Source organism: Stenella coeruleoalba (genome assembly GCF_951394435.1).
Source record: "Stenella coeruleoalba genome assembly, chromosome: 2".
Lineage (NCBI taxonomy): Eukaryota > Metazoa > Chordata > Mammalia > Artiodactyla > Delphinidae > Stenella > Stenella coeruleoalba.
Window position 1 is genome coordinate 52,408,049 of NC_137147.1, and position 27,325 is coordinate 52,435,373.

Sequence of the window (27,325 nt, forward strand, 5' to 3'; positions counted from 1 at the left end):
AGTCTGGCTAATGGTTTATCAATTTTCTTTATCTTATCAAAGGACCAGCCTTTGGTTTTATTGATCTTTGCAGTTGTTTCCTTCATTTCTTTTTCATTTATTTCTGATCTGATCATCATGATTTCCTTCCTTCTGCTAACTTTGGGGTTTTTTTGTTCTTCTTTCTCTAATTGCTTTAGGTGTAAGGTTAGGTTGTTTATTTGAGATGTTTCTTGTTTCTTAAGGTAGGATTGTATTGCTATAAACTTCCCTCTTAGAACTGCTTTTGCTGCATCCCATAGGTTTTGGGTTGTCATTTTTTTTATTGTCATTTGTTTCTAGGTATTTTTTGATTTCCTCTTTGATTTCTTCAGTGATCTCTTGGTTATTAAGTAATGTATTGTTTAGCCTCCATGTGTTTGTCTTTTTTACAGTTTTTTTCTTGTAATTGTTATCTAATGTCATAGCATGGTGGTCAGAAAAGATACTTGATATGATTTCAATTTTCTTAAATTTAACAAAGCTTGATCTGTGACCCAAGATAGGATCTATCTTGGAGAATGTACCATGAGCACTTGAGAAGAAAATGTATTCTGTTGTTTCTGGATGGAATGTCCTATAAATATCAATCAAGTCCATCTTGTTTAATGTATCATTTAAAGCTTGTGTTTCCTTATTTATTTTCATTTTGGATGAGCTGTCCATGGTGAAAGTGGGGTGTTAACATCCCCTAATATGATTGTGTTACTGTCGATTTCCCCTTTTATGGCTCTTAGCATTTGCCTTGTGTATTGAGGTGCTCCTATGTGGGTGCATAAATATTTACAATTCTTATATCTTCTTCTTGGATTGATCCCTTGATCATTAGGTACTTTCCTTCTTTGTCTCTTTGTAATAGTCTTTATTTTAAAGTCTGTTTTGTCTGATATGAGAATTGCTACTCCAGCTCTCTTTTGATATCCATTTGCATGGAATATCTTTTTCCATCCCCTCACTTTCAGTCTGTATGTGTCCCTAGGTCTGAGGTGGGTCTCTTGCAGACAGCATATATATAGGTCTTGTTTTTGTATCCATTCAGCCAGTCTGTGTATTCGGTTGGAGCATTTAATCCATTCACATTTAAGGTAATTATCAATATGTATGTTCCTATTACCATTTTCTTAATTGTTTTGGGTTTGCTATTGTAGGTCTTTTCCTTCTCTTGTGTTTCCTGCCTAGAGAAGTTTCTTTAGCATTTGTTGTAAAGCTGGTTTTATGGTGCTGAATTCTCTTAGCTTTTGCTTGTCTGTAAAGGTTTTAATTTCTGTGTCAAATCTGAATGAGATCCTTGCTGGGTAGAGTAATCTTGGTTGTAGGTTTTTCCCTTTCATCACTTTAAATATGTCCTGCCACTCCCTTCTGGCTTGCAGAGTTTGTGCTGAACGAACAGCTGTTAACTTTATGGGGATTCGTATGTATGTTATTTGTTATTTTTCCCTTGCTGCTTTTAATATTTTTTCTTTGTGTTTAATTTTTGATAGTTTGATTAATATGTGTCTTGTCATGTTTTCCTTGGATTTATCCTGTATGGGACTCTCTGTGCTTCCTGGACTTGATTAACTGTTTCCTTTCCCATATTAGGGAAGTTTTCAACTATAATCTCTTCAAATATTTTCTCAGTCCCTTTCTTTTTCTCTTCTTCTTCTGGGGCCCCTATAGTTTGAATGTTGGTGTGTTTAATATTGCCCCAGATGCCTTTGAGACTGTCCTCAATTCTTTTCATTCTTTTTATTCTGCTCTGCAGTAGTTATTTCCACTATTTTATCTTCCAGGTCACTTATCCGTTCTTTTGCTTCAGTTTTTCTGCTATTGATTTCTTCCAGAAAAGTTTTAATTTCATTTATTGTGCTGTTCATCATTGTTTGTTTGCTCTTCAGTTCTTCTAGGTCCCTGTTAAATGTTTCTTGTATATTCTCCATTCTATTTCCAAGATTTTGGATCATCTTTACTATCATTAGTCTGAATTCTTTTTCATATAGATAGATTGCTTATTTCCTCTTCTTTTGTTTGGTCTGGTGGGTTTTTACCTTGCTCCTTCATCTGCTGTGTGTTTCTCTGTCTTCTCATTTTGCTTAACTTACTGTGTTTGGGGTCTCCTTTTTGCAGGCTGCAGGTTCGTAGCTCCCATTGTTTTTGGTGTCTGCCCCCAGTCGCTAAGCTTGGTTCAGTGGGTTGTGTAGGCTTACTGGTGGAGGTTGCCTGTGTTCTGGATGATGAGGTTGGATCTTTTCTTTCTGGTGTGAAGGACCACATCCGGTGTTGTGTTTTTTGGTGTTTCTGTGACCTTATTATGATTTTAGGCAGCCTCTCTGCTAATGGGTGGAGTTGTGTTTCTGTCTTGCTAGTTGTTTGACATGGAGTGTCCAGCACTGTAGCTTGCTGGTCGTTGAGTGGAGCTGGGTCTTAGCATTGAGATGGAGATCTCTTTGAGAGCTTTTGCTTTTTGATATTACGTGGAGCTGGGAGGTCTCTGGTGGACCAATGTCCTGAACTCAGATCTCCCACCTCGGAGGCACAGGCCTGACACCTGGCCAAAGCAACAATAATACCCTGTCAGCCACATGGCTTTGAAGAAAAGTGAGAAAGAGAAAGAAAGGAAGAAGAGAGCAACCAAACCAAAAAACAAATCCACCAAGGATAACAAGCGCTAAAAACTATACTTAAAAAAATAATAATAAAATAAAAATAATGGACAGAACCCTAGGATAAATGGTAAAAGCAAAGCTATACAGACAAAATCACACACAGAAGTATACACATACATGCTCACAAAAAGAGAAAAAGTAAAAAAATACATATATCGTTGCTCCCAGAGTCCAACGCCTTAATTTTGGGATGATTCGTTTTCTATTCAGGTATTCAATAGATACAGGGTACATCAAGTTGATTGTGGAGATTTCATCCGCTGCTCCTGAGGCTGCTGGGAGAGATTTCCATTATCTTCTTTGTTTGCACAGCTCCTGGGGTTCAGCTTTGGATTTGCCACACCTCTGCGTGTAGGTCGCCTGAGGGCATCTGTTCCGCACCCAGACAGGACAGGGTTAAAGGAGCAGCTGATTAGGGAGCTCCAGCCCACTCAGGTTGGGGGGTAGGGAGCTTTGAGGAATGTGGGGTGAACCTGCAGTGGCAGAGGCCAGCATGACGTTGCAATAGCCTGAGGCCTGGGGTGTTCTCCCAGGGAAGTTGTCCCTGGATCACGGTACCTTGGCAGTGGCAGGCTGCACAGGCTCCCGGGAGGGGAGATGTGGATAGTGACCTGTGCTTGCACACGGGCTTCTTGGTGGCGGCAGCAGCAACCTTAGCGTTTCATGCCTGTCTCTGGGGTCCGCGCTGATAGCCGCGGCTTTTGCCTATCTCTGGAGCTGGTTTAGGTGGCGCTCTGAATCCCCTGTCCTAGCGCACCCTGAAACAATGTTCTCTTGCCTCTTAGGCAGTTCCAGACCTTTTCCTGGACTGCCTCCCGGCTAGTTGTGGCACATTAGCCCCCTTCAGGCTGTGTTCACGCAGCCAACCCCAGTCCTCTCCATGGGATCTGACTTCCGAAGCCCGAGCCTCAGCTCCCAGCCCCCACCTGTCCTGGCCGGGGTGAGCAGACAAGCCTCTCGGGCTGATAAATGCTGGTCGGCACCTATCTTCTGTGCAGGAATCTCTCCGCTTTACCCTCTGCACCCCTGTTGCTGCACTGTCCTCTGTGGCTCTGAAGCTTACCCCCCACCACCCACTGTCTCCACCAGTGAAGGGGCTTTCTAGTGTGTGGAATCTTTTCCTCCTTCACAGCTCCCTCCCAGTGGTGCAGGTCTCGTCCCTATTCTTTTGTCTTTTTCTTTTGCCCTACCCAGATTCGTGAGGAGTTTCTTGCCTTTTGGAAAGTCTGAGGTCTTCTGCCAGCGTTCAGTAGGTGTTCTGTAGGAGTTGTCCCACATGTAGATGTATTTCTGATGTATTTGTGGGGAGGGAGGTGATCTCCACGTCTTACTCTTCTGCCATCTTGAAGGTCTCTCACATAATAGTTTGATAGCTGAAAACGTCCTAGTGTATGAAGGGAGAAGATGTCAGTTATTCTAACCCTTACAAGACACTTTTCAGCACTTGAACTCTACACTTTAGTTTATTAAGGTCTCCTTTCTTAAAATGGTTATTACACTGGTAAATTGTAGGACAGTCTATTCTAGGACAAAATATGTATATATATGCACACATAATATGTATACATAAACAGATATATATTTATATATAATTAATCAATTTTGAAATATAAAAGAATGAAACAGAGATGGTCATAATAAATAAGAAACAAAAACAAATGTGTCTCTAAGGCATTTTTTTTCTCATTAAGTTTTAGTTGTGTCCAATTAAACAATAACCAATCAAAAGGATTAAAGGACCAAAGAAGAAATTGTATTAGGCCTTTGATGAGCATAGGTTTAAGGACCTAAATATAAATAGTATAAATGCTTTCATATTACATAAAAAGGTTGAACAGTACATTTAATTTAATGTTCTGAATCTTCAAATGAGATTTATTCTTAGCCCATGTGTTAAAATAATAGAGCAATTCTTTTATTAAAACTTTTTCAATTATTTACTATCTCCAATTAATTTTCTTCTTAAAATGTGTGGATAAAGATTTAACAAGTGACAGAAGCCTAGAGGTATTTTACAGAATTTTATATCTTATTAAGGGTAGCTTAATCACCGTAATGAAATGGTTTAAATTATTAAATTTTTGTGCACATTGCTCGTTCCTTGAAAGCTAAAGGTTTATTTTATAATATTTTTAATTTCTACGATTGCCAATTACTACAAATGATATAGACCAGAATAGGAAGTTGCAAATATAAGATTTTGAAAAATAGTGGTTTAAAATTCATCTAAATTTTTTTAAATGCTGGATGAAATTGCAATGTATATTGTAGAGTTTTTAACAGACCTTTAAATATTCAGCCACTATTTAATTTCATTTCATTTACATGTTTTTGAAAATGTATAACAGTTCTTTTAACTTTCTTGCTTATATTTATGTGAAGCAGTATTAGGATAGAATCATTGAAAATAAAAATGTTGGATAGGTTAATTGATTAATATCATTTAAAAATTATAGTATGTATAGAGCTTATTGAACAAAACTAGAACAATTTCCTAAACAAAATAGCAGTAGTAAAAGTTATTTTTAAATTCATCAGTAGAGTACTGATCATTTGAATACTGATTAAGTAAAAATGCCATTGGAAGAATATATTCAAATATTAAATGAAGAAACTAAGATATGCCTATTGTCTTCCTAAAAGAAATTATTGCTCTTATATTTGTGTTATAGATGTATACATATTACATACTGTGATTTTAATTTCATAAACTGTAACGTTTTATTTTTAGTAAAAGCTATACTTTAAATGATTTTATCTCAAAGCACTAGTAAAATCTTTTAGAGAAGTGAGTGTGTTTTGAAGTACATTTCCTTGAAAATCAGGTGAAGAAGATAAATACTGTATTGGATGTTAGTTTTATATTAAAAGCTTTATTATCTATAGACACATTTATTGTACCTACAAGTAAAGATAAGATATTTCTGTTATAAAATACCCACTAAAACCCAAAATCTGACCATATTGTTAAAATGTATTAAGTAACCATCTTTCAGCTGCCTTCAAATGAGATTTCATGCACCCTTTACTTGCAATTTCTATTTACCAAATGAAGAAAAATTATGAAAGAAAATAATCAGAGCTATTGAAAGACCCCATGTTCCTCACCTATTTCCAAAGCAAGACCGAATTTTGTAAAGAGGAGGGAGCCGGAGATCAGAGCTTTATCGCTTATTGTTTTTCTCAAGTAATTTAGTGAAGTGTGTATGATTATTACTTTCAGTCAAAATGAATATTCAACCAAAGCAGAACACCGTGGACCTTATAAAGAAAAAGAAAATGAAAGATAGATTGGAATGTAATGTAACAGATATGCTTACTATTGTTAGATGAATTACTGAGTAATTTTCTGTAGTGTTGAGATATACAGAATGACTGTGTTGAGCAAGTATAACTACTTTTTGGATTTTTTCAAAAGAAAAATTGCTCTACAACTATTGACTAGAGATTGATCTAAAGCTAATATAAGAGACTAATATAAGCTAATAATATAAGAGGTAAATATTGATTAAAGAGGAAACAAGGAAGCAGTTTGCCATATTCACACAGGAAGATGTTAAAGGCTATCCAAAGGAATTTATAAGTGAATGGATAAGAATTTTAACTTAAAAGAACAATAAAATGCCTTCTAGCATAGCCTAGAATGCTCTACTTATTCAGATGTGTTCCTTTTTTTTTTTTGTATTAATTCAGCCCATCTCTTCTTAGCCTCATAGACATGGTAATTTGGTGTTGCCTCTGTAGTAGATTCCTATTCCTCCCTTCTCCTGTTCCCACCAACTCTTCAATTCTTTTTCACCATTTAAGTCTTGCCTCGGTCCTCCCTCTTTAGGAAGCCCCTTGGTGACTGAGAAGAGGGCCCTCCTTGATAGCCCTGTGGACACTGGCATTTAGTCTGCACAAGTTAGAACTTCAAAGCAAAACTTCATTTTGAACATACATATTAGATGATAAACTTCTTTCAAAATCATTGGTTATTATTCACTGTTGGCCTTCATCAAAACTCTCTTTACTATTGCTTATAGAATTAGTTTGTTAATTTAATCCTATATATGTGGCCCTTATCCAATATCTTAATTTCTCTGAGCTTTAGTTTTCTATTTCCAAGAAAAGAAAAATGTTTTCCATTTTCAATTAACATTTATTTGAAATAATTTTGCAAAGCAACTAGAACATTGCTCACCATGCAGCACAAAGTGGAAATTATGATTATCATTTTAATATATCATTTCTGGTATATTTTAATGTAAAGAATCCATTTTCTTGTAAATTATTGCTCCTATACCCATTTTACTGTTTACTATTTTCTTTTTTTTTCTTTTTCTAAAGACTGTTGATCCATTCCTACTATAACTTAAACACTTTGTGGGCCTAAGAAACTCTTACATTTCTAGCACCACAGCAGTTGTAAAATTGGTAGATTCTTGATTAACTGATCCATTTCCAGGGCCTCTGTACTTGGGAAAAGTTTAAAGCTAAACCTCTGCTAATAAGAAATTTAAAATTTTATCTTCTCAACTGAATGTAGGTTGGGGAAAGCTTTTACATTTACTAAGAAAATACTTAATATTTTAAGCATTCATTTTTCATATTTTAACATTAATGATTATTAAATAGAATTCAGCATTTATTACACACTGTTCCTTTATTTGAATTAAGTGGTCATATTTGTTCTTCTGATGTTTGCAGCAGTTATTAGAAACATTAATCAACTGAACCTTGAGGCAGTGTTAATATTTTGAAAACATTAATATCTGTGCTATTTTCTCCCATCCTACCTTCCCCACCCCAAGGTAGTTAAGATCTTTTCTTTAAAAAGAAGAAACAATAGCTGTATACGATGGTGTATAATTTAAACTGTATAAAATAAACTCTAAAATTTTTATTTCAAGTCAATATGTCATATAAATATACTTCACCTCATTTCCCAGCAGATTTAATGAGAAATTATAATGGAGCTGCATTGAAAACAGATTTGTTTAAACTTTTTATTTTTATGTTCCTCTTGAATATTTGAAATTTGAACTTCCCAAGTGAACATGATATTTTGCAGAGTCTTTATGATGAATATACTTTAGCTGAACTGCTCCTGCCTTCCTGGGCTATCCCCTTTCTCCCTGTTTCTCACTCTTTCAGAGAATACAGCAGGGTATTTAATCTAAGGAAATTGTCAAAGACAATAGAAACTCTCCCATTCTAAAGGGCTTCTCAATGTAGAGCACAGACAAGATGTCTTTACTGAACCATGGATCACAGATTACCTGGAAAGAGGATCAGTTAAGTATATGCTTCTTTTAAAGAAAATACATGCATAATTTTTCCCCTGGTTCCATCTCTGCTTCTATCTTAATGTAGATACAACCATAGTTTAATATTTAGAAAAAAACCCTTTCATTAATAGTTTCATTTTCAGCATCTATGCAAAGAAGTGAGATAGGGACCAGCCAGCTTAAACAGAATGATTAAAAGTATTGACAACTTAACTCAGACAAGTTTTTGTTTATTGAGGTTGTCAGCTAAGTACTTCTGACCACCCCTGTTGTGCAGAAATGAATTTAAGATGATTGTAGTATTTCCATGATACTGAAAAGATCATTTTCTCCCTTGAAAGCCTTCAGATATGTGATTAGATTAAACGTATTTTGAATGAAGAAGGTTTACATTGCCTCTTTCCCTGGGTCTCCTCTCCTTCCCCCTTCCTCACTTTATGGAAATATATTCTCTAAGAGAGGTGAACATGAACACGTTTGTAAATATATATGTGTAACTACAAAAACCTGTGCCTTTTTAATCTTTCTTAGTTATAAAAGAATTTATCTCTCATCCGAAAATAAATGTATTCTTCCCCAATACAGAATTTATTGTCTATAAATTGTCTAAACACTGCTTTTCTCCCATGAAAATAAAAAGGTAATAATAATAAACCATTAAAATAAATCACACACAGAGGTTTACAATAATATATCCCATGAATGTGCTTATGACTTGATCAATTTATTTTATAAATATACCCCCCTATGAAATGTTTAGTGCAGAGGAAAACATAAGGTATGCAAAAGACATGACTCTCCGGTTAGGAAAAAAAGCACAAGCACTTCAGAAATTAGGTAACAATGTAAGAAATTGAATGGCAAAAAGGCAGTCAGTCAGTGCATGATAAAATCATCGGGAAGTGAGAAATCAAAGGTCAATATTGTGAAAGGAAGACATGACTTCCTGTCTCTCCAGCAAGAGAGACACAGTTACCAAAGTTTAATCCATTTACAAACATTGTTCATATAGAATTTTAGCTTACATGTTGTTGTTAGCAATTTTATCTTTATTTATTATCAATTGTTTGATCCAATATCATATTTTAATATTTAATACCAGCCAAAGATTTTTGCATATATTATATTATTTGGGGTTATATTATATTATGTTAATAACTTTTAACCTAGTAGTGAACTCCTCTATTATATAACCTACCAGAGGGTCTTCTTGGTTCAACTATATTCAAACTCATGGGGTTACTGTAGACACGTATGGAATCAAATTCATTTTGCAGATATAAGACAAGAACCACAGCTTGCCAGCATGTCCTCCCATCCCTACTTCTGGGGACACTTGAAAACTCTGAAAACATTTTTGATTGTCATAATTGGGGAAGGAGGGATACCACTGCTAAATGTCTCAAACGCATAGAACTCCCAACAGGGAATTATTCTGCCCAAAATGGAATTTTCTGTTGTGTGTGGGGGCTATCTTGTTAATGTTAGGATCTTTGGAGGTGTCCCTGGCCTCTAATCTTGAGATGCCAGTAGCACGCCCCTCCCTCATGTCATGACAATAAAAAATATCTCCAGGCGTTGCTAAGAGTTTCTGATGGGCAAAATTATCCCAAGTTGGGAACCCCTGCCTAGATGATGGCTCATATATAAGGAGACGAGATCTATGTAATTTGGGGATTGGAACTCTGGCAAAATCCTCTTCCCCACAGGAACCAACGTCTCTATGTCTCTTGTAACAAACCTATAGGTATAACTTCCAGAGTCCCTGAAGCTACATGAGTCACTAACTACACTAAGCTTGAAGTTAATGTCTTCCTATCCAATATTAACATTCCTCTCGATCCAGAATCAATTTAATACAGAAATGTTGCCTAAAATCATAGCTGACATTCTTCCCTTTTCACGGAGAGCACAGCTAGAACTTTAAAAGGTCAGATTCTCATGCAGGAGGGAATTTCTTTTTTCATTTTTTCAAATTCATCTACTCTCTTCATCTGCCATGTTAAATTTTCTTAGTAATTCTTTCGCTCTAGTATTTTTCTCCATTTGGTTGTAATAATTACAGTTATGTATATTACGCAAGTATGTTTCTAATATACCTTACTTTTTTTCTCTTAACTTGCTTTTTGACTCATTTTCTGTGTACTGCTGTGCTTATGTTCTCTCTTTGCTGGTCTTACAGCTTTGTATCTGGGTTTGGGAGGAAGTAGCTGTATTTTATTCATGGATCATTTTGATCATCTTTTGAATTCCTTTCTTCTGGCAAATGCGTATTTCCTTGAAGCCCTAAAGATTCTAGTAGGCAAAAGCAAAAGTTCTTCAAAAGGAAACTTTGAAACTTAGGCTGACCATGCACTGTGAATTTGAAAAAAATTCTCCATTGATTTCACACTTATTAGACTTATTTTAAATGTGGAAATTACTTTCTTCTTAATTACAGACTATTTCCAAAGAGAAAAACGTCAAATAATGTTCTTGAAAATTACATTTTCAAGATACATGGACTTTGTTCTTAATATTGTTTCTCAGTGAATTAAAATTATTGTTTTTCTTGAGAAGAAAATTAGGTAGCTTGAGTACCTTTCTTAAATTTAAGAGGGATTTAAACATACAAAATTAATAAGGGGAAGAAAATGTTCAAAATTAAGCAGGAAGTTGAAAAATATTTAAGAAAAATGAGACACAATTTCTTAGCATTTAAATTATTTGCATTGAAATGTATGGATGAAATGGCAGAAGTAATCTGACATTTCTTCAATTGTTCTTAGTTTCTTTCTGCTTGTCAGTGTCAGTATTTTCCCTGGTGATCCTAGTGTTCAAAATATATGTTCTTAAACATAAACTAACTGCTTTGTGTACAATATAAGATGATAAATATAGTACTTTTTTATTCAGTTAAAAACATAAGTAATCTGAGTATATGAAGTTTTTGCTTTAAGTGCTGACTTCAAACCCTAAGGTACAAATGTATCAATCAATCACACGTATAAATAGATATAGATGCATATTATGCAAATATGTAGAGAGAGATAAATACATATGATGCATATCTATCTAACTCAATGTTGGCTCCATGAAGAGGGCATGTTTATGGAGTGACCACTCATTACTGTTAATGCATTCTTCTTCTTTGTCTTTTATGATGCCGTACGTGCTAGTTTTGTTTTTACCTTCCAGTCGTGTCTTTATTGCTGTTTATCCTTCCTTTCTCCAAATCAGGCTTTGTTCCTATTGTTCTCTTACTCTGCACTTTCTCACTTGGCAATATAATGACTTAAGCCATCACTTAAGACATCTATTGTGCAGATCTTCCCCACATTTATATGAGACATTCAGCCAGCTTCTGTGAAATTCCCACTTAGTTTCCTGATGAATTCTAAAATCTAATGTGACTGAAATTAAACTTTATAATTATTCCCCTTAATTATTTTTCTCCTCTTGAATTCCCGGTCCCACCTTAAAGGATCTCTCTCCTCTCTGTTACCAATATTAGAGTCACTATTCTATCTTCCCTTTTTCCTCATATGCATTTAAAAATTAGAATATTGGATTCTGAAATTAGACATGTGGTTTAAATTCCAGCTTGGCTGCTTTAACCATAATTTCTCTCAATGTTTGTTTTTTATATCTGTCATAATGGAGATTTATTTTCATTGTATCATAGATTTATCTGAGGATTAAATTAGATGATGCCTGAGACGTCTTTAGCCCAGTGTTTGACACATAGATAGTACTTCCTAAATATTAGCTGTTATTTCTCAAAACATTCTCTGAATTCATTCCTGCCTCTCTAGTCGAACTGTCATTTTCAAAGGGAGGCCCTTTTATCTCCTGCAAGAGATTCCTACTATTTTTCCCCACCTCTGATCTTCCCTTTCCTCTCAGAACATTGATGTTGGATGAATGTTTCTTTCTGAGCAGGAACACTGTCAGATGAAAGTGACTGAAAATTCTTGTCTTTTATGGGCAAGAAAGTATAGTGGGTTTCAGGAGCTTAAATGTTGCCTTCTTCTCAACCATTAGCTCCATTCTCTGTTTGCTTTATTTAGTGGTTCTCATTATTTCCAGCTACACCTGAAACAAACAAACAAACAAACAAACAAACTTGCCCTCTTTTACCTCTCATCAAGGATTAACTCCAATGGGACATGATTTACTTGGCTTGGATAACCAAGCCAAATTCATGAAAAGGCATGAATGCAAGCATTGATTGTTCTCTCTCTGTTCAGACTCTATATGACTACTCACTACCTGTGATTCAATGTTCAGACTCCTAAACTGGAGAACAAGATCCTTCACCCTTCTCTGAGATCATATACCGTATTCCAGTCAAGGTGAACAGTTCATTATCCTGTGCACTTTTAAACTTGGTGCTTTTTGTAATTTCATTTCCTCTGTCATAAATATCCTTAGAGTCACCTCTATGAGCTCACTCTTTACCACCTTCAAAGCAACAGTCAAATGACTTTTCTCTAATGGTATCCTCCAAAACCTCCAGCTATGTGTAATCTTTTTATCCTGTAAATCTGACCCTTTTTCTGTTCTTAGTAATGTCAACCTTCCAACTACTAATTGATACAGGTATAGATATAGATATAGATATAGATTTTATCTGTATCTATCATATCTATACATGCATGTCTCTGATCTCTCTCCCTTTTTTTCTGTCTCTTTCTCATTAGAGTATAAGCTCTTCCCTTTATGAATCGTAATTACTTCTTCCAAAAGAGCCTAGGTCAGTAAATGCATTAGTTAATGAATATTTGAAATACGTACTCCAGACTTTGGCCATGTTTTTCAGTTACAGTTTTGTTAATGAAAATATAACACTACACATAGTTTTTACCATAACTATGAATATACACTCTGGAATAGGGGAGAAATAGGAGACTATAAATTGTAGCATAGATTCTAAATCTGGCACTGGGTTCTAATTCTAGCAGTAACTTTTTTTTTTTTTTTTTTTTTTGCAGTGACATTTTTAATTGTGTGACTTTTAATTGTCTCAGTCTCTACCACCAGTTTCTTTATGCAAATGAAGAACTTAGTAAGATGATCTCTTAGTATTCTTGAAGTTTCAAATTGTTACCAACAAACCATTACAGTAGTATTCTTGAAGTTTCAAATTGTTACCAACAAACCATTACAGTTAATGCATATATCACAGAAAACACATATTCTAGTAACCATTTCAGGAATCTCCTAGAAACTACATACTTGAATTAAAAAGATACCTGGATTAAAACATTTCATCACATAAATACCCAGGGTTAAAATAATTCGGATGTCTATTCTAAGGGAAAAACAAGACTAAAAAATTTAAAAAAAAGATAACTTGGAGACTAGAGGCACCTATAATTATATGTGCTTGGCCGTTTTGCATCTCTTGCATCTAGAGAGTACAGTGTGTTTGAAATCTTACTTAAAAAGCATTCTTGGTACATATAATTACAAGATTTCAGTGTCTGATAAACTAAAATTTAAAAAGTTTATTAAAGAAGTTGCCTTGTGAATTTTACCTGAACCTTTCCCCTTTTTTTTTATAAATTATGATTAACTTCATTTTATAATAACAATGGTCACTAGGTACAGTACTGGATGCATATACTAGTCGAAACATCATGCATACAAATATGTGTTATTTTACAATTACTTATGTTTACAGACTTTGGATCTACTGTCTGGTTCCTTCCTGAAAAAAATAACACCAGAATACTTGGTAAATCAAATTAAATCATTTTATTTTTGTGTGTATGTCTGTTTCTATGTAGATATCCTTTGCCGCTTATCTGTAAAGAAGGTAAATTTTACAAAGCAATGAAAAGGTATGGTAGCTTGAAAATTAGTACTTCTCTCTCAAAAGTGATTTTATGTCAAGTGCCTGATTTTAAAATTAGATTACCTGTTGGCTTTAGCAAGTGTATTTTTTTTAAGAAGTTCCCAAGTCTTTTTTAATAGAACAATCTGTTAACAAGAAGTTCTGCTTCCAGTATTTTAAATATATGACTTCATTTGGGTTAAGAAAAAGAAAAAACAAATTTCTTCAGCATACACATTGTATTTGTCTGTATTTGAAAAATATTTTAATTGAAATAGTCATTTTGACCTTGGGCTACACCCAAAGTAGCATGTAATAAATCATGTGACAACACTACAAGAGGCATGTTAAGTTTCCTCCAATAGTCTTGGGAAAACATGATTATTTTCTTAGGTAGCTTTGTAAGAGTCTTACCTTCAGAAAGTCTGTCTGTTTGTCTGTCTTTTCCTCCCCCACCCCTTGTCATCTTCTCTCCCCTCCCCATATGTATATACACACACATACATACATACATATTTACTTTTAGGTGATTATAATTTGAGCCTATTGCTCCTTGTTTGAAGATGGAACATATCTTGCCACTCTCTGTTTTAAATAATCAGACTGGTTTTCTCTAGAATTCTACATGAAAAATTCTTGATCTTTTCCTTTCTTCATACTCCTGAAGATGAGCACCAAGCCATCCCATGTTATGGAATACACATGGTCCCAATTTGTAGCTTGGCCATAATTCTTGGGTTTTCACATTGATGACTAAATAAACCAGTGTTTCTTAAGAATCATATTTGATCTTATAACCCTCAACTATAGGCTCCAGTAATTTAATGTTTCATATTTTAATTAGTTCATCTACAGAATTACTTAAAACTGATGTGTTTATTCATGTGATTGTTAGATAGATTCTCCTAAATGAAAAAAAAATAGATTTGATTATCTGAATATGCATACTGTTTGTTGATACTTGATATCAAAATATCAGTGCCTTGAATTTTCAGCTTTAATGTTGAATGTGGGCCCGAAAAGTTGGGGTTAATATGTCTATAAAATTCAAATAAAGATTCTGTATTCACCTGAATATACTAAAACTAATAGGAATAGAAGTGTATGTTCTCTCCCTTTTAGCAATAGTAATGCTACATAAATTCAGTGTAGATAAGATGCTAGTTTTTGGAAGTGTTTCATCTCTTTTGCCAAATAAATAATTTAACTTTATTTCTCCATATAAAATATTCATTGTTCCAAATCCCTTTATACATTGTTAAAGCAAAAATTAAAAGATAACAATAACAAACAATAAACTCACATAAAAAAATTAAGCCAAATTACAGAAGAACATTTACTTGTAGTGTATCTTTTATGCCTCACCATGACTGTTTTGTATACTTCCTTTTTCCTGTGTTTTGCTCAAAACAATGACTGTTCTTCCTACATTATAAACTCAAACATTGACATTATTTTGACCCCTGGCTTATATATGTTTATTACTAAATGCTTCATTCTTTTCCAAGGTAATGAAACTGTTTCTCTTTTCCTTGTTTTCACTTTAATCAGTATTCAAATGGGGAAGCTTTAATCCAATTCAGTCAATAAATATTTACTGATAACCTATGAATTTTTGTGCTAGACTAAGGGAAGTTTTCAAATAAGAAAGAAAAGTAGTCTGTGTGCCAACTAAGATAATAATGTAATGTAGAACCAGACAAAAACGTTTAATGTAAGTTATATAACAGGTACCATATGAGCACAGAAGAGGGGGTGGTTTTAGCTAATTATGCTTTGTCCTGACAGCTGTATGTTCAGTATATATTTTTACATTTGAATTCACCAATATTGATAGATATAAATATGAATGTATAAAAGTTTTATTTCAATTCTCTCACTGCATTTTTATTCTCTCAACATAAACTTTATAAAATGATTTGAGCCCTACAATTAATTATGGGATGTTTCCTAGCCTGCCTCCCTAATATTTCTAAGAATTTTGGGGGTTCTTAATTCTGTGAATCTCTCACTCTGAATTCCTCCTGTGTTCTCAGCATTCCCCTCACCATCATCCCTCCCTTAGCAAATCATAATTTTCCCCTCACATAATTTAATTTATTGGACATAATCCCTCTTCCTAATTTCCCTCAAACAGTATTAATCTAACGTTGAGAGGCAGAACAGATTACTGAAGCTTTCCAGGACTGGGGGACAGAGTAGAATGAATTATCAGAGTTCCCAGATAATCATCATCAGCATTTCCCTCTGTAAGCAGTCACTCTCTGGTTGGTGTTTCCTTAATTCCCTCCTAGGTGACATCTTTACTTCCTACCTGTGAGCCACTAATAAAACGCATAATTCATATATATCTTACTTATAATGTATAGAAATTTAGTTTTTTTCATGGTGGTGCCCTCCTATTTAGACTGTTCTGTTTAGACTAGTAAAGATATTTCTTTAAAAAAGAAAAGAGAGCCAATTACCCAGAAAAAAAAAAAAAAAAAGACATTTCCACAGAGTATAGTCATTTGGGGCTTTAAAGCAGTACATTTTTTACTTTCCTTCTCTGTGTGGTGTGTGACTATATGTTTCTGTGTGTACTGGTGTGTTTGCATATGTGTGTGCATGTGTGTGTGTGTGTGTGTGAGTGTGAGTCTGTATCTGCAGAGCACATATCAAAGATAGAGCAGGTAGTGTACACTGGGAAAAGAACAGAGAGTAATAAATACCACAAGAATTGAAATGAAAATTCAACAAAGTGACAAAAAGGGATAATACCAAAGCAAATGTCCACATTTTGCTTGGGGGTCCTCTCTAACAGCTTGACAGAATATACGTCCTACTTCATGCATTTTGTCTTAAAAATCATTATGAACAATAAATATTGAAATTTAAAGGAACACAAGATGATAGTGTTAATCCATTTATGTAGAATCTTTCCCTTAAAATTTGAGAACATGTATTTCCCACATATCAGAACATGAAAGTAGGATTTGTCTCTCTAATAAGTGAAAATAAAAGAAAAAAAATTAATAATTATATTTTTCAGCTTTATGTGGAATTTTAAAACTATTTTCTTAAGAAATCATGTTAGGGTTTTCTTGTCCCTTCTTTTGTCAAGATTCACCATTTCATATCCTCTGATTCCATTTTAGATTGAAATCCTTTTACACTTTTTTCCCCCTAAATGTTGAATGCATGTATGCTAGAGCTCTCAATTTAGGGTTTGGTTAAATCCTGAGACTCTGTCACATTTCTTTCTCTGGTCTTTTCAGTTCTCTCTTTTCGTGTTTGTATCTCTTTCACAGCTGGACATAATATAGAATTAGAATGCACTTTACTTCTTATTATATATTTTCCTACTTGATTTAAAATATTGATTAATGGAGTATTTTATATTTATCACTCAAAAACTTTGCAAAAAATAAAAACTAGATTTGAATTTTATTTCTTTTCTTTATATGAGCCTAGATTAATTCTTTTTGACCCTTTGGGTGGTGGCTTTTAATGGAACTAGGTTTTCCTAATGCAGTCTAAAATAAAACCTGTCTCTATGGGCAGCAAGGGAACATGAAATCAGGAAAATGTTTTCCTTGATAAGCTTGAAAAGTCAATTTCAAGGATAAAGTACCTTGATAAAAGTGAATCAGACTAGATAAACACAAATGGAAACCAGGAGAAATAGAGACATAAATAGGTACATAATATCTCGTTTTCCTAAATAAGAAAGGTGGTAAGACATAAAATGCTGGTACTTTGCAACATGGAAACATTTTGTAAAAAAAGAAAATAGAAAAAAGGTTAGAATATGGAAGAAAATAATAAAAACTACCAAGAATGAGAGATATGAAAATATTTTAAGCAAGTGTTTTAGAAGCATTTGTCTGTGAGTTATGTAAAATTTAAATAATTTCCTATTAATTTTGAACTTATCCTAGATGCATTAACAAATATATCAGAAATTTAGATTCATACGTTCATATTTACAAAAAAAAAATGATAAAGCTACATTAAAAAGTACTCATGTTAGCTATATTCACTATGAATTTGTTTGGTAAGACAGTTTTCTCAGCTCCAAGGTGCATCATTGCAGATTCCAAATTAATGGAGTAGTAATGAGAGTTTCAGGCTCTTTTCCTTTTCCCAATGGAAATTTTAAAATATATTCAGGGTAGTCATTGAAATATATATACTGACATCTCCAGTATGTTTATTTTCTAATTTCATGTAAACTGATAAATCTATGTTCACTATGCAAAGTGAAATGTAAAGAATAAATTTTTAATAACAGAGAAATTATCTAGCCTAGTGTGCTATGTAAACCTTGAAAATCTAACAGATGTAAGGAAGTTATAGAATGATGATTATTTGAGAAAATAATATTTTAGGTATTATTAATAATATACTTTGGATTGTATAAATAATTAATTGTAATTACTCACCGGATTGAATTGTCATAATTAAAACTAGTAATTGTTATTATCTATGTTTGGTTTTATTTTTTTCTTGTTTTCCTTAACAAAAATAAGAGTTATATACATGTTTATACTCCTTACTCTTCTTCAGAGCTCACAATGTAGGTTGTTATAATTGTTATACAGTATTAGAACTTTCAGTCCCACCACAGACCTCTGGGGAGGGGAGAGAAGCTGGAGATGGAGGTTTAGTCACCAATGTTCAATGATTTAATCAATCATACCCATATAATGAAGCTTCCACAAAAACCCAAAAGGATGGGGTTCAGAGCACTTTCATGTTGGTGAATCTGTGGAGGTGCTGGGAGAATGGCTCACCTGGAAGGGGCATGGCAGCTCCCTGCCCTTTCACCATACCATACATTGTCCTATACATCTCTTCCATCTGATAGCTCTATTCCCAGAACAGGCCTTTTATCTAAATTCTTTTAAACAGTTAAGGGAGAGGTAACAAGAAAAACTTCCTGAACCTTCTTTTTCCAAAAAAAATAATCAGCCTGTATTAATCCTCATGTCAAAAAGAGATATTTTGTGGTGGTAAATTTCACTCCCCTAGAAGTGGTATGTACATTCTTAAGGCAGACCACAGATACATGTAATGTTCATTTCAAGACACCACGCTTAATTAACACAATATTTAGTTGGTTAACAAAAGGAAGTTGGACATTCTAAGCACTGAGTGAATTAAGTGAAGACATTTCTATGCAGTCTTTATATAAAATGACTAGAATCATTGACTGCTCATCCCCAGCTAATATTACAAGTACTGTAGGAGGCAAAACGGGGTTTTGAAGATATGAATTGAGGTAATCAGTTCCATAATATGCAGATTTTTAAAAAATTGATTTATTTATTGAGATATGTCAGAAAGGTGAATTCTACCCTTATTTTAAACAAGTAGGTGCCTCGATATTCAACCTCAGAGTGTATACATTCAGGTTTAATGTCCTGGAAATTTTGATTTTTTTATATCTAATTTACATTTCTTTTTAAGAAGATCTCAAAAGCTTCTCTGATTATCTCTAAACTATTTTTTCAGATAAGTTCAAAGAGCATATATTGAGCATCTGCATGTCAGCAATTGGACTAAGTACTGAGAGTACAAGGGTTATTAAGGTCTAATTCCTATCCTTAAGAATTTCCAGTGTGGCTGACTAGTCAGAATAGCCATGGATCATTTCTGTGCTAGTCATAAAGGGAAAGATTCTTCAGGGACTTGATAGTCAATGGAGAACATCAGTAAATGGAGATTCAGTGTTGTCTAGTAGCAGGGGGAATCAGAAATCTTTCTTACGGTGATGTCTAAGCTAGGATTTGAAGGATGATCAGGACTTAGTTGGTTGGGAAGAGTGTACGGAGCACAGAAACCAGCATGAACAAAGGCTCAGAGGGCTAGAAACAGCATGTTGTTTATGGGTGACAAGAGGAAGTCAGTATTGCTAGAGTGAAAATTGAAGACAAAAAAAGGCACAGCTTTGGCTAGAGAGGTGTGAGGGGATGGAGTCATGGTATGCTCCCTCTTGTGGCTGGCAGAGTTGACTGTCTCTTACTACTGCTGTCCTCTTTCCCTGAGAAACTGAGTTCAAAATTCTTACCTACACTTAATAGGATTTAGTAAGTATGACCAACAGGGGAAATTAAATGCACTATCTTACCAGGAAAGATGGAATCACAATTTAATGTACAAATAATGCTCACTCATTATATCACATTGATCATAGCAAAATAATTCTGAAGTCCTAGTCACTGTAAGTCTGATTTTTTTTTCTTTAACTTTGTATTTCTGACAGAACTTAAAACATTTGCTATGTGCTAAAGAAAAGTGGATATTGATCAGGTTTTAAAGATTGGGAAGCAGAGGGCCAGAGAGGCCAGTTAACATGTCAAGATCCCATAATTATCAAAGGAGGTAGAAAAGGGTCAGGTGATCTGATCCATAAGGCACACGTTTAAAGAGTAGTCAAATTGAAGTCACCTGTATTTACGATTTTTTTCCCTCAGATAGTGACCTTAAGAAAAACCACAGTACATTAAAATAGCCAGCTTCATTAGGACATCTAATCATTTTATTTGAATATTTCCATAGTACAATATTCCCCTGTGCTTATTCCAGAAAAAGAATATTCTTATACATAAGTAAAAAAAATTGTTATGTGTCAACTTGATTAATGTGGGTAATGCAAACTAATTTGTAGGACTATTTGAGTGCCATACTCTACTATTTTATTGTTCTATGAAATAAATATTGCATTAAATTGTATTGCCTGATTAAACACAGTTAACCTGGTGATATTTGCTAGGAAGTTTAATTTTGTGTTGGGTAATGGAAATACTTTCATGTAGTTCCATGTTATTAGGTTAAAAATAGAAAGAAATAGATATTAGCTTCATTTGCTGAATAACATTTAATGATTAAACTGCTAAGATGTGCTCAGGGAGAAATAAACATTTGAATGAATTCTTAATAAGGATCTTAGATATTTTTAAATAACAGGAATATTATTACAAAAAGAATAGAGACACTTTATTGAAGGGACTGTGAGATCTGATAGAATGCTGTACAATTATAATTATGCAATGTTTTAATGTTTAAAAACTCCTTTAAAACATTTTATTTCATCTTTACTTCCAGAGAAGATATTTTATAGATAATGACATTGTAACTTAAGAGGTTAAGTGACTTAACTAACTCATACACTGGATTAGTGGCAGATCTGGGGCCAGATCTGTAGTCCAGTGTTATTTTTCACTTCATTACTGCCAGATTCTGTAAAATATTTAAATATTTAAGTCTGTGCTGGGCAGAAACATAAAATACACCATGCTTTTTAACTGTAGAGCTCAAAGGATATGATAGAAATAGTACACTCAGATCAGTCCTAGGATTGGAGACTGATTAGCAAGGTGGCCCAGGGAATATTTGTATTCAAAGACTTACTTCCACATTCCAGATACAGATGGTAGTTATCACTGTTTAGCTGCTTGCATGAGCCAACTACAAGAACAATAACAATTAGACATTAGCTAATTTCTCCAACACTGTCTGTTAGGAATCTTTTGATCTACCTTTAGCTTTGAAATTTTTATTTAAGCTTTATGTTTTTGTTTTTTTCGTAATCCTTCTTCATTTTTATCCAGAGGACCTCTGAATTGTTTTTGTTCCTCTAATGCACATATGTCCAAAACTTACATCCTGCCCTAATAAAGTACATATAGAATGATACTTCAGTACATATATACATTATGGAATATTTAAAGGTGTGATTATCCAGTACTTGTTTCACATTTGCCATTTTATAATAAATAAACTTGAAATTTGAATTGTAGACACAAATAAAGGTCCCAAATAAAACACATTTGGAAATTGGATGTTTTCCAAAATAATTTTCATCATGGTAAAATTCACCCTGTGCTTATTTTATTTCCCTAAATCATAACTGGAAATGAATATAATTGAATATTTTAAAAATTTGCTTCACCTAAACTTAATTCCAGCAGAGAAAGCAACCCACAGCATGAAAATGAGCATGATTTACACAATAGACAAAACAATCTAGTACTTTTATATATATATATATATATCAGTAAAAGTTCTACCCAATCAGCATGATTGGGGAGCAAGAGTAAAGATCTAGAGATCATTGAAAAATATCAGTGCTTTCAAACTGTGTTACATTTCCCTACTTGTCTTCTTTCATTTTCTAATCATAGAGGAGAAACAGACTTTCTGCTGTCAAGATGGTAACATTCTGAATAGTCTATGTAAAGTTCCTTAATTCTCAGAGTAGCTGTGTTGTTCACTGTAAATACCTCTAGTAAGTGGTCCACAGTGCCCTCACAACTAACAGGATACCATGTAATTCTAATGTTGACTAAAATAGCCTTTATGTTTATGTGTAAGTATATGGTAAGCTCTTTCCAAATTAATTTCTCTCACCTTCACTCACCAGACTCATCAAATCCTATAGTAAATACATCATAACATAGAGGAAATACAACATAAAATCTCAACCTTTGATTAATTAATTACAGTTCATCAGAAAAATTATAGGGCAGCAATAATTTTGACTGGAATTTTTTCCTAAGGCATCTGTGTTAGATGTGTATAATTCTGCTTGATGAATATATGTTGCTCTGCATCATCAGACACCTCTGTGCATTACTCCATCCTCTTTATAAATGTTTTGACTCAGGAGTTGAGTTTCACTCATAAGACCAGAATTTCTACTTTCATATGATACAAAATCCTATAGGAACTCCTCACTGGTCTTTCAACCTGTTTTCTTTAATAAACTATCAGTTATCCAAAATGCTGAACTTTGTATAGAAAATGTTCCTTCCTGAAAACTTCTTGTATCTATATAAATCTGAAGAAAAATGGTTGCATTGAGAAAGAACATTGCCTAAATTACCCCCCAGAAAGCTTATCTAAGTCTCCAGCCTGCTCCAGGCCAAATAACAGTCTGTTAGGCTATTCTCCCAGAATAATGCATACTTTCCTCCTTTACATCTACATAGCTGAAAGGAGCCACCCAGGTGATTATTTTCAGACATAGGAACTCTGCTTAAAGATGAGTTTGCATCTCCCTTTTTAAAGAAAGAAAAAAAATGGCAAATTTTAGATGGCAGTCTTCTAGCTTAAAAAAATAACAGAAAGGGCTTCCCTGGTGGTGCAGTGGTTGAGAGTCCGCCTGCCGATGCAGGGGACACGGGTTCCTTCCCCGGTCCGGGAAGATCCCACATGCCGCAGAGCCTGCGCGTCCGGAGCCTGTGCTCCGCAACGGGAGAGGCCACAACAGTGAGAGGCCCGCGTACCGCAAAAATATAAAATAAAAAAAAATAACAGAAAATAAAAAGTTCCATTCCCAGGACATCATTAGGTGATACCCCAAGCAAGTCATTTCTGGGAAGGAGCAAAATATTAGACATCATCAGCTTCCCTGACAATGGAATAATAAAAATATTTCCTTTTCCTTTTCTAAAGGAAAAAGTATGTTTTTAGAAAATATTATTTAAATTTTCTCATATGATAAACAGTTGATTGAGTACTCACAAATTCACACTTTATATTCAAACTGAAGTGATGGTCACTCTGTGTATTTAATGATATTCTATATTTTAAGCACATATATCATTATCTTTTATATATCAATATTATAATAAACTATTCTTACACTATCATTCTATTTTTTGTAAAATGGGGATTGGAGATTATTTCATGTTTAGTTATTGTAAATTTATTAAAAATCTTGAAAATAACTTGGCTTGGAATGAATTGTCTCCTGATAGCTGAAACAAACCTGAGGTTTACTGACCAGAATAGTCCTTGCATTGCATGCTCAACCCTTAGGAATATAATGGTTATTAATAAAATAATATTTTTTGAAAACAGTTACTAATCTACATTTCAACTTGGTAAACATAAGTGAAAATTTTGAATTTACTGTTAATCCCCAGAAACAATCATACTTACTGATGACCATTTTAAAGGACTCAGAATAATTCGGTGATTCTCAGAAAACATGTTGAAAAACATGGTTCCCTAGTAATCAATGTAAAGTGCTGACAATATCCATTTATTTAATTACAAAATATAATTTTATAGATTTTTTAAGTCCCTCATAGCGTTTATAAAACACAATCAATGCATAAACATATGAAAAATAGAAACAAATCACCTGAATTCCTAATACCCATCAATTAGTATCAATATTTTTAGATTGATTTGTATTGAGAGATGAAAAGAGATAAATATATGTTCATAAATATTTAAATCAAAATTAGAGCATATTTGCAAATATTTTCTCCCTTTCAGTAGCTAGTCTTTTTGTTTTTTCAGTGGTTTCTTTTGTGGTTTTTCCTGTGCAAAAACTTTTTTTTTTTTTGCGGTACGTGGGCCTCTCACTGTTGTGGCCTCTCCCGTTGCGGAGCACAGGCTCCGGATGCGCAGGCTCAGCCGCCATGGCTCATGGGCCTAGCCGCTCCGCGGCATGTGGGCTCTTCCTGGACCAGGGCACAAACCCGTGTCCCCTGCATCGGCAGGCGGACTCTCAACCACTGGGCCACCAGGGAAGCCCCACAAAAACTTTTAAGTTTAATTAAGTCCCACTTGTTTATTTTTGCTTTTGTTTCCTTTGCCTTAGGAGATGAGTCCAAAAAAATGTTGCTAGATTTGTCAAACAGTGTTCTGCCTATGTTCTCTTCTAGGAGTTTTATGGTTTTTGGTCTTATATTTAGGTTTCTAATCCACATTGAGTTTATTTTTGTATATGGTTTTAGAGAATTTCATTCTTTTATCTGTAGCTCTCCAGTTTTCCCAGAACCCCTTACTGAAGAGACTGTCTTTTCCCCATTGAGTATTCTTGCCTCCTTTGTCATAGATTAATTGACCATAAGGTGTGGGTATATTTCTGGGCTCTCTATTCTGTTCCATTGATCTATGTGTCTGTTTTTGTGCCAGTACCATCCTGTTTTGATTACTTAGCTTTGTAGTATATTCTTAAGTCAGGGAGCATGTTACCTCCAGCTTTGTTCTTTTTTCTCAAGATTGCTTTGACAATTCAGGGTCTTTTGTGTTTCCATACTAATTTTAGAGATATTTGTTCTAGTTCTGTGAAAAATGCCATTGATATTTTGATAGGGATTGCATTGAATCTGTGGGATGCTTTGGGTACTGTGATTATTTTAACAATATTAATTCTTCCAATCCATAAACATGATGTATCTTTCCATCTGTTTGTATTGTTTTCAATTTCTTTCATCACTGTCTAATAGTTTTCCTAGTACAGGTCTTTTATTTCCTTAGTTAGATTTATTCCTAGGTGTTTTATTATTTTTGATGTGATGGTAAATATTATTTTAATTTCTCTTTCTGTTAATTTGTTGTTAATATATAGAAATGCAACAGATTTCTGTAAGACACATAAGGGATAATATCCAAAATATATAAACAGCTCATATAACTTAAACAACCCAATTAAAAAATGGGCAGAAGAGCTGAATAGACATTTTTCCAAAAAAGACATACAGATGGCCAACAGGCACATGAAAAGTTGCTCAGTATTTCTAATCATCAGAGATATGCAGATCAAAACCACAATGAACTTTCACCTCACATCTGTCAGAATGGCTATCAACAAAAAGACTACAAAAAACAAATACTGGTGAGGATGTGGAGAACAAGGAACCTTTGTATACTGTTGGTGGGAATCTAAATTGGTGCAACCACTGTGGAAAACAGTATGAAGGTTTCTCAAAAAACTAAAAATAGAACTATACTACCATATAGTCCAGCAAGTCCACTTGTGGATATATATCCAAAGAAAACAAAAATACTAATTAGAAAAGATAAACGCACCCTAGTGTTCATAGCAGCATTATTTACAATTGTCAAGATATGAAAGCAACCTGTATCTATCCACTGATGAATGGATAAAGAAGATGTGGTGTATATATGTCTGTGTGTGTGTGTGTGTGTGTGTGTGTGTGTGTGTGTGTGTGTATAGACATATATATATACACACATACATATATTGTATATATACACACACACATACACAATGGAATACTACTCAGTCATAAAAAGGATAAAATTTTGCCATTTGCAACAACATGGAAAGACCTGGAGGGTATTATGCTTGGTTAAATAAGTAAGACAAAGACAAATGCTGTATGTTTTCAGTTATATATGGAATCTAAGATATAAAACAAACAAATGAATATAACAAAACAAAAACAGAAACAGATATAGAGAACCAACTAGTGGTTATCAGTGGGAGAGGGAAGTGGGGAGGGGCATGATAGGGGTAGATAATTAAGAGGTACAAACTACTATGTATAAATTAAATAAGCTACAAGGATACATTGTACAGCACAGGGAATATAGCCAATATTTTATAGAACTTTAAATGGAGTATAATCTATAAAAATTTTGAATCACTAACTTGTACATCTGAAACTAATATAATATTGTAAATCAACTAAACCTCAGTAAAAAATTAGATCATGTTATACACAAGTTCTTTCAGAAAACTTAAAAGTAAGGGAATTATTTCCAAGTCAGTGTACAATACCAGTATTACTCTGATACAGAAAACAGACTATATTTATTGTTTGTAGTTTTTTTTTTTTTTTTTTGTGGTACGCGGGCCTCTCACCGGTGTGTCCTCACCCGCCGCAGAGCACAGGCTCTGGACGCGCAGGCCCAGCGGCCACGGCCCACAGGCCCAGCCACTCCATGGCACACGGGATCCTCCCGGACCGGGGCATGAACCCGTGCCCCCTGCATCGGCAGGTGGACTCCCAACCACTGCGCCACCAGGGAACCCCTGTTTGTAGAGTTTTTGATGACGGACATTCTGACCGGTGTGAGGTGATACCTCACTGTAGTTTTGATTTGCATTTCTCTAATAAGTAGTGACGTTGAGCACCTTTTCATGTGCCTCTTAGCTATCTGTATATCTTCTTTGAAATGTCTATTTAGGTCTTCTGCCCATTTTTTAACTAGGTTGTTTTTTGTTTTTGATATTGAGCTCCATGAGCTGTTTATATATTTTTGAGATTAATCCTTTGTCCATTGCTTCATTTGCAAATATTTTCTCCCACTCTGAGGGTTGTCTTTATCTTGTTTATGGTTTCCTTTGCTGTACAAAAACTTTTAAGTTTCATTAGGTCCCGTTTGCCTTTTTCTTTTTCTTTTCATTACTCTAGGAGGTGGGTCAAAAAAGATCTTGCTATGGTTTATGTCAAAGAGTGTTTTTCCTGTTTTCCTCTAAGAGTTTTATAGTGTCTGGTCTTACATTTAGGTCTTTAATCCATTTTGAGTTTATTTTTGTGTATGATGTTAGGTAGTGTTCTAATTTCATTCTTTTACATGTAGCTGTCAGGTTTTCCCAGCACCACTTACTGAAGAGGCTGTGTTTTCTCCATTGTATGTTCTTGCCTCCTTTGTCATAAATTAGGTGACCATATGTGCATGAGTTTATCTCTGGGCTTTCTATCCTGTCTCATTGATCTATATTTCTGTTTTTGTGCCAGTACCATACTGTCTTGATTACTGTAGTTTTGTAGTATAGTTTGAAGTCAGGGAGCCTGATTCCTTCAGTTCTGTTTTGATTG

At 34.2% G+C, this 27,325-nt stretch overlaps 1 protein-coding gene across 3 annotated transcripts in view; it reads left to right on the top strand.

The window, feature by feature from the left end:
- Positions 1-27,325, top strand: part of MDGA2 (MAM domain containing glycosylphosphatidylinositol anchor 2) — a 310,614-nt gene that overhangs the window by 115,877 nt on the left and 167,412 nt on the right. The gene's annotated exons all lie outside the window — the stretch shown is intronic.